Source organism: Physeter macrocephalus, chromosome 9, assembly GCF_002837175.3.
Source record: "Physeter macrocephalus isolate SW-GA chromosome 9, ASM283717v5, whole genome shotgun sequence".
Taxonomy (NCBI): Eukaryota; Metazoa; Chordata; class Mammalia; order Artiodactyla; family Physeteridae; genus Physeter; species Physeter macrocephalus.
In genome coordinates this window covers 42866574-42875534 of record NC_041222.1, presented here as the reverse complement: position 1 = coordinate 42875534, position 8961 = coordinate 42866574, and the positions used below count along the sequence as shown (strand labels likewise).

At 43.9% G+C, this 8961-nt stretch overlaps 1 protein-coding gene across 3 annotated transcripts in view; it reads left to right on the top strand.

Moving 5' to 3' along the window:
- The window catches only part of PIP5K1B (phosphatidylinositol-4-phosphate 5-kinase type 1 beta), a 453566-nt gene that overhangs the window by 262756 nt on the left and 181849 nt on the right, over nt 1-8961 (top strand). The window lies entirely within an intron of this gene.

Here is an 8961-nt window from a genome sequence, read left to right as displayed (position 1 = left end):
CAAATGTTGGTGCATTTAATGTTGTCCCAGAGGTCTCTGAGACTGTCCTCAATTCTTTTCATTCTTTTTTCTTTACTCTGCTCTGCAGTAGTTATTTCTACTATTTTATCTTCCAGGTCACTTATCCGTTTATCTGCCTCAGTTATTCTGTTATTGATCCCTTCTAGAGAATTTTTAATTTCATTTATTGTGTTTTTCATCACATAGTTCTTCTGGGTCTTTGTTAAACGTTTCTTGTATTTTTTCCATTCTATTTCCAAGACTTTGGATCATCTTTACTATCATTAGTTGGAATTCTTTTTCAGGTCTGGTGGGTTTTTACCTTGCTCCTTCATCTGCTGAGTGTTTCTCTGTCTTCTCATTTTGCTTACCTTACTGTGTTTGAGGTCTCCTTTTCGCAGCCTGCATGGTCGTAGTTCCCGTTGTTTTTGGTGTCTACCCCTAGTGGCTAAAGTTGGTTCATTGGGTTGGGTAGGCTTCCTGGTGGATGGGGACTAGTGCCTGTGTTGTGGTGGATGAGGCTGGATCTTGTCTTTCTAGTGTGCAGGTCCACATCTGGTGGTGTGTTTTGGGGTGTCTGTGGCCATATGATTTTAGGCAGCCTGTCTGCTAATTGGTGGGGTTGTGTTCCTGTCTTGCTAGTTGTTTGGCATAGGGTGTCCAGCACTGTAGCTTGCTGATCACTGAGTGGAGCTGGATCTTGGCATTGAGATGGAAATCTCTGGGAGATTTTCGCCATTTCATATTACGTGGAGCTGGGAGGTCTCTGGTGGACCAATGTCCTGAACTTGGCTTTCCCACCTCAGAGGCACAGCCCTGACGCCTGGCGGGAGCACCAAGAGTCTGTCATCCACACGGCTCAGAATAAAAGGGAGGAAAAAAAAGAAAGAAGAAGATAAGATAAAATAATGTTATTAAAATAAAAAATAATTATTAAAACAATTTTTTAAGTAATTAAAAATGAAAGAAGAGAGCAACCAAACCAAAAAACAAATCCACCAATGATAACAGGCAATAAAAACTATACTAAAACAAACAAACAAAAAAAACCAGACAGAACCCTAGGACAAATGGTAAAAGCAAAGCTATACAGACAAAAATCACACACAGAAGCATAGAGATACACACTCACAAAAAAGAGAAAAAGGGAAAAATATATATGTTTCGTTGCTCCCAAAGTCCATCTCCTCAATTTGGGATGATTCGTTGTCTATTCAGGTATTCCACCGATGCAGGGTACGTGAAGTTGATTGTGGAGATTTAATCCGCTGCTCCTGAGGCTGCTGGGAGAGATTTCCCTTTCTCTTGTTTCTTCGCACAGCTCCTGGGGTTCACCTTTGGATTTGGCCCCGCCTCTGCGTATAGGTCGCCTGAGGGCGTCTGTTCTTCGCTCAGACAGGATGGGGTTAAAGGAGCAGCTGATTCGGGGGCTCTGGCTCACTCAGGCCGGGGGGAGGGAGGGGTACGGGGTGCGGGGCGAACCTGCGGCGGCAGAGGCCGGCATGACGCTGCACCAGCCTGAGGCGCGCCGTGCGTTCTCCCGGGGAAGTTGTCCCTGGATCCCGGGACCCTGGCAGTGGCGGGCTGCACAGGCTACCGGGAGGGGAGGTGTGGGGAGTGACTTGTCCTCGCACACAGGCTTCTTGGCGGCGGCAGCAGCAGCCTTAGCGTCTCATGCCCGTGTCTGGAGTCCGTGCTGATAGCCGCGGCTCGCGCCCGTCTCTGGAGCTCCTTTAAGCGGCACTCTGAATTCCCTCTCCTCACGCACCCCAAAACAGTGGTCTCTTGCCTCTTAGGCAGCTCCAGACGTTTTCCCGGACTCCCTCCCGGCTAGCTGTGGTGCACTAGCTCCCTTCAGGCTGTGTTCTCGCCGCCAACCCCAGTCCTCTCCCTGGGATCCGACCGAAGCCCGAGCCTCAGCTCCCAGCCCCCGCCCGCCCCGGCGGGTGAGCAGACAAGCCTCTGGCTGGTGAGTGCTGGTCGGCACCGATCCTCTGCGGGAATCTCTCCGCTTTGCCCTCTGCATCCCTGTTGCTGCGCTCCCCTCCGCGGCTCCGAAGCTTTCCCCTCCGCCACCCGCAGTCTCCGCCCGTGAAGGGGCTTCCTAGTGTGTGGAAACCTTTCCTCCTTCACGGCTCCCTCCCACTGGTGCAGGTCCCGTCCCTATTCTTTTGTCTCTGTTTTTTCTTTTTTCTTTTGCCCTACCCAGGTACGTGGGGAGTTTCTTGCCTCTTGGGAAGTCAGGTCTTCTGCCAGCGTTCAGTAGGTGTTCTGTAGCAGTTGTTCCACATGTAGATGTATTTCTGATGTATTTGTGGGGAGGAAGGTGATCTCCACGTCTCACTCCTCCGACATATTGAAGCTCCTCCATGAATGTGTATCTTTAATATCTCTTTCACCCACTAGACTAGAAACTCTCATGAGAGCAAGAACAATGTCTTTTTTTGGTTTATGCTTTCCCCAACATCTGGCATGGTGCCTAGCTCACAGAAAATTCTCATATCTTTGTTAAGCGAATGAACAGCCTGTGACTGAATGGAGTTCTGAGGGGAGCTCTTCTCTTTGCCTGGGCCACCCTGGAAAAAATGCTGGAGTCAAACCTGAAATAGAGTGTGGTGTGCAGGATCGTGGGGACCCCAAAGATGGCCACACCCTAATCTCTAGAGCCTGTGAATATGTTACTTTACATGGCAAAAGGGACTTTGTGGAGGTGATTAAGTTGAAGATCTTGCGATGGGGAAGTGATCTTGGATTATCCAGATGGGCCCAATGTACTTACAGAGGTACTTGTAAGAGGGAGGCTAGAGAGTCAGAATCAGAGGAGGTATGATGACAAAAGCAGAGGGGGGACAAAGAGAGAGATTAAGAAAGATTTGAAGATGCTGCTGGCTTTGAAAATGGAGGACGGGGCCACGAGGCCAGGAATATGATTGGCCTCTAGAAGCTTGAAGGGGCAAGGAACTGGATTCTCATCTACAGCCTATAGCACGCAGCCCTTCCAACACCTTGATTTTAGGACCTCTGACCTCCAGAACTGTAAGGTAATACATTTGTGTTATTTGAAGACGCAAAGTTTGTGGTCATTTGTTACAGCAGCAGTAGAAAACCAGCACAACAAGGAGGGACTGAAGAAATGGGTTGGGGAAGCTGCAGGTGAGAGGCAGTCAGTCCCACCTCCTTTCAGAAGGCTTTAGGCTTGCCTGCTCACAAAATATCCCATGTCCATAGTCCTACAGCCAGTTTTGTGCAAGCTATCCCTTTCTTTTTCCTTAATTCTCTCATTGGGATGAGCAAGAAATCTCTGCCCTGTTTGCTGAGTTCAGGTTCAGAGACAGGAGGGAGAACCTAGAACTGGACTTGAGCTGTCAGATGGGAAAGAGGGGCTGGGGTCTCCCTGGCTGAACAAGGATTGTCTCCTCTTGCTCTTAAGAGGTGTTACTGAACCATTTTTTTTTTAATGGACTAGTTTAAGGTGCTTCTCAGTAAACATCTCTAACTTAGAATTAGCCTCTCTACATCTGTGGTTTTGAGAAAATGGATGTTCTGCGATAAAGAGAAAGCATTACACCCCTTCCTTGGAAAAAAATGCACATAGCAGAAAATTTCACACATAGTTGTTAGGGGTTCATGGACCTGTAAGGTCCCCTTGCTTAAAGGATAGTGTGTGTGTGTTTAGGATCTTTTCTTATGTTGGCATGCAGGAGTCGGTGGGAGGTACGAAGGGACTAATGTCATAGATGGTTTCCGTGTCAAGCTAAGGTATTTGGAGTTAATCCTGTGGTGAGGATACTACAGACCCATGAGAAGGCTTCGAACAAGATGGTGACAAGATTAGATCTGTGCTTTTTAAAAAATTACTCTGGTAATGTATATATTGGCTATAATCCTGTAATTAAGTTATCAGATCACCTTAGGGAGGAAAATGCTATTGACCTGAAATGTTTTAATACTTCCTTTTAAAGCCGGTGATATCAGATTGCATATTAAGTGATCTAATTTCACAGACAATGTGCTGTAGAAAGCAGTTTCCTGTAACCAATGTAAGAGCATTAAACTCTTACTGTTGTCAGGATCATTGCTCCCTTAATAGCGGGCTTACATAGACACTTAGTCTCATCGACAGTATCATCATTATTATCTCATGGTTCAAGTATGTCTCGGCTTCAGTCAGATCCATCTCCTGCAGAGAAAATTCAGGCAGGTAAAGCAGTGCACACTGATAGAGCACTGAACTGGTACCTTCTAGACCAGAATATCACTCCTGGCTCTACCACATACTAGCCAGGGGACTTAGGTCAAGTTAATCATCCAGAGCCACAGTTTCTTTATAAAATGGGCTTTAAAACCCTACCTACCCACATAACAATTGTGACAATCAAATGCAATCATTAAAAGGTAATATTGTGAAAACCGTAACATATTATCCAAATGCAAGCTGACATTAATTTTCTTCTTAGTATTGCCATCATTGCTGAACAAATTGGGGTTAGTAAAGAGGAACTATGAAAGTAAGTGTGTGTGGTTTGCCTTTGTGGTGTGATCTGGTTCTTTCTCCAAGTATCAAAGGCTTTAGAGGTGTTCCTAGTATCCACACAGTATGTTGCCTCCACTTAGCCCTTGAAAAAAGCCCCGAATTAAAAATAGACTCTGTTTGGCTGTGTTCTGAAATCTGAACCTATATATGTTTTCACAGAGGTCAAAGGGGAAATGGTCACGTCTCAGCATATTTAGAGCATATGCAAAGCCACACAGAGAAAATTGGAGGGACTGAGTGTGTGTGTGCGAAGCTGCCAACTCATTGCAGATTCGCTGCTCTGTTGGTGGCATCCCCGAGGAAGGAGGAGAGGAGTTTTCCCTCAGAGTGTTCAGGGAAAGAACTGCTGGTTCTAGAAGAGCAGACACCGGCACTACACACAGCAGGTTCTTTGTCATCGTGATTTACTAGTCTGCTAATCAGAGACTCTCCAGCTAGCATTTCATAGTGTTTTCGTAATTTTAAAGCACATCTTGCTCAAGAGTGATTGTGTCAGAAAATACTATGGTTTCTTCCATCCTGGCCGCTGCGCCTAATGTCCAATGGGAAAATGTCAGGTAATGGGGCCTTTACTGCTGGTGGCTCTAAAAACCACATGCCACAGTGAATACAATCAGACGTTTCCATGAAATAGACAAGGTGCTTTTCAATTATACCCAAATACATCAATGCTAAAGCATTTAGTTTTACACGAAGATGGGGAGGAGGAAACCTTGAGGTGACGATCCTGCCGTGGCAGCAGAATATCTCCTTTTGTTTATACCTCCCAATGTTATTAGTAGTGACTTTAACAATGGAGTTCATACTGGTTTACCAAGTGGTTTCCAAGTTTTTCTTTCGCTTACCCATGGTTGGGTATGATTAGAAGCAAATAAAATATTTTATCCCTATTTTCATCAAAAGGAATGGCTCCCACAGAGCTGCTTCCTTTGCTGAGGTCAAACAGCCAGAATTAGTAGAGAGCTTCCAACTCTGATTCCAGGCTCATTTTGAAAAAAAAAAAAAAAAAAAGAAACACTGAAGCAGCACGGGTTTTGCAGCCAGACTCTACCACGCGCTAACAATGTGAGTGGGGCAAGTCAGTTAACTTTGCTGAGCCTTAGATCCCCACCGGTAAAATGGGTGTGATTGTCGCTACTCTTCAGTGTCCTTGGAAGGCTTAAATGAGGTCAGAGATTGTAACATGTACTTTATAACTTGGACTCAGGAGCCATACTCCCCAGGTATGAGTCCCAGCTCCACCTCTTCACTAGCTGTGTGACCTAGTATAAGTTACTAAACCTTCCTGAGTCAGTAAGATGGAGATAATAATAGTACCTACCTCACAGGGTCGTTGTGAAGATACAAGAGTTAATGTAACCAAAAGCACTTAGAATAGTGCCTGCCTTTTTGTAATCACTCTGTAAGTGTGTGCTATGATTATGGTAGATTGTGATTATAATTGTTGTGATCTGTATATTAAGTGCGTGGCACAAATAGTTGATCAAAAAAGGTTAACTTTATTATGATTTCTTTTATATCTCTCTTCAAAGCACTTGAATTTTAAGGAGCCTGAAAGGAAAGTAATAGTATTACAAGTCTGGTTTTTGGTTTAACTAAACAGATGTCAGCGGGGTCCTTTCCAAAATCTTATTCCTTCGGGGATTCAAAATTTAATCTTATACCACAGGACAGAGATTTTTTTAATGCTCCTTAGAGCAAGAGCAAATACTTGAGCCTCACCTCAGACCTTCAGAATCAGAAGTTCTGGAGATGCAACCCGTAAGTCGCTTTTCTTTTTTTCAGTGCCTAATGACTTTTTTTTAAGACTTGCTTCTTAGAGTAGTTGTAGGTTAACAGCAAATTGAGGTGAAGGTACAGAGGTTTCCCATACACCCCCTGTACCCACACATGCACAGCCTCCCCGTTATCAGCATCCCCTGCCAGAGGGGTGCACTGTTACAACCGGTGAACCCACATGGACACATCATAATCACCCAAAGTCCATCGTTTACATTACGGTTCACTCTTGGTGTTGTACATTCTGTGGGTTTAGACAAATGCATAATTATGTGCATCCATCACAAAGGTATCATACAGAGTATTTTCCCTGCCCTGAAAATCCTCTGTGCTCTACCTCCCCTCCCCCAGCCCCTGGCAACCACTGATCTTTTCACTGTCTCTGTAGTTTTGCTTTCAGTCTGTTTTAACAAGTGTCCCAGTGAATCCCCGACTTTCTAAGGTTTGAAAATACCAGGTATATCCTCCTGCACCTTTGACCACCCTCTGTTCCTGAGGGTGTGGGAGGGGGCACGTGGTGGGTGGTTGACAAAGAATTGGGTACTCCATGTTTGACAGATGTTCCAGTCCAAGAAGCCCTAAGTGACTGAATTAAGCAGAAATCCAGGTAGCTCTGGAAGCAGAGTCGGGGTGGGGTGTGGGGAAGGAAAAGCAGTTTGAGAGCATGTGAGTCTGTTGATAGGTCTGGAACAGAACGTTTCGGGATGTTGGGTCCTCTGGAAAATGCTGATGTCACGTCTTGTGCCGTACTGCCCTGAGTGATGGATAGGAGAAGAGAAATCTCTTGAATTTTTATATGAGACTAAAATGAGAAAAATTCATTTCAGCCTTCAGAAGTCAGAGCTATTGGTACAAAAGGTCACTGATGCCAATTGGCATTGCTGAGCTCAGAGCGGGAGTATTAAAATAGCAACTTTTTGTTTTTTATGCACTGGTTGCACTCTTTGGGCTTGACTCTCAGTCTTTTGCCATCTTGCTGCTCTGGGATCATAAGTAAAAAGGCATGTGTAAAAAAGAAAAACACCAAGACGTTTCTCTTATCTCCTGCAGGGACAGGGATAGGTAGTTGTCCTCACACTAAGGGTGATGTAGTATTTGCAGTGAAGTAAGCAGAGCGATTAAATGATGACTCCATGGGAAAGTGATTGTTACTGCTTGCATAGTGGAGGTGACTGAGCGGTATGAATGATCGTGGCCATTTCAAGGGAAGTTGGCAAGTATTTACTGGGGACCTAGCCCTGTGCAAGATGTGGTTTGTTTGGGGTTTAACCTTGGTTGACAGGATTACTGAACCTTGGGAGAGAAAACCAGTCTCGGGTGTGGGGGTGGATTGGTTGTAAGATAAAATTTAGTTTGGTGCCGTATATACTGTGTGTGTGATGATAGAGTGGCATCCAAGTAGGTTTAAAACGTCTGAGAGTCATATGCATAAAGCCAGTATTTGAAGCCATTAGGAATGGATTGACTGTCTGCATAATTAAGAAAATCTAAGGATCAAGGATCAAACTTTTAGGGACACTGCAATTATAACAAATAAAATATAAGAATTTAGTGAAGACATGAGAGACTATCAGAAAAGGTGGAAGTGGGCCCAGGACCATGTTCTATCATAGAAATCAAGAGGATGCATTTTTTCAAGGAGATATGTTTTTTGACGTTAAAAGCAAGAAGAAGTTAAAAAAAAACAGCGTATTGGAAAGTGGAGATGGGTCTTGGATTTGCTAAGTGAAAATGATAACTCAAAAGGAATTTTTTTTTTATAAAACAGATGATCTTTATTACATTCATTTAAGGCATGGTTTCTCAACCTCAGCACTAATGATATTTGGGGCTCGATAATTCTTTGTTATGAGCTGTCCTGCGCACCGCAGGATGTTTAGCAGCATCCCTGGCCCCTACCCACTAGATGCCAGTGGTAACACCACCACCATCACCAGTTAGGACAACCGTAAAATGTCTCCAGACAATGTCAGATGTCCCTGGTTGAGAACCACTGATTTAAGTATTTATTTAGCTCCTGCTGTGTACATGGTACTACATTAAACTCTGCAAAGCATAAAAATATGCCACACTTTCAACCATAAGAAGAATGCATTCTGATTTTCCTAAATTAAGTTATTCTTCTATTTCTCCTAGTATGTTGGTTAAACCTATTTATGTACACCTGTACACACACACACACACACACGCACACACACACACACACATACATATGTTATTCCCCCAAGATAACATTGTCAATTTAATTATGGATTAATATTAGAAAAGTAGTAAATTGGAAATATTGGTGTTCCAATGCTATGTGTTTTATCATAGATCAGTGAAGGAAATTTTGATTATGGACCCATGGCAAAACGAGTAAGCAATTTTCAAATTAAACTTTATATATTCCATTTGCATTTCTCTAATGATTAGTGATGTTGAGCATTCTTTCATGTGTTCGTTGGCAATCTGTATATCTTCTTTGGAGAAATGTCTATTTAGGTCTTCTATATCACCTCACACCAGTCAGAATGGCCATCATCAAAAAAATCTACAAACACTGCTGGAGAGGGTGTGGAGAAAAGGGAACCCTCTTGCCCTGTTGGTGGGAATGTAAATTGATACAGCCACTATGGAGAACAGTATGGAGGTGCCTTAAAAAACTA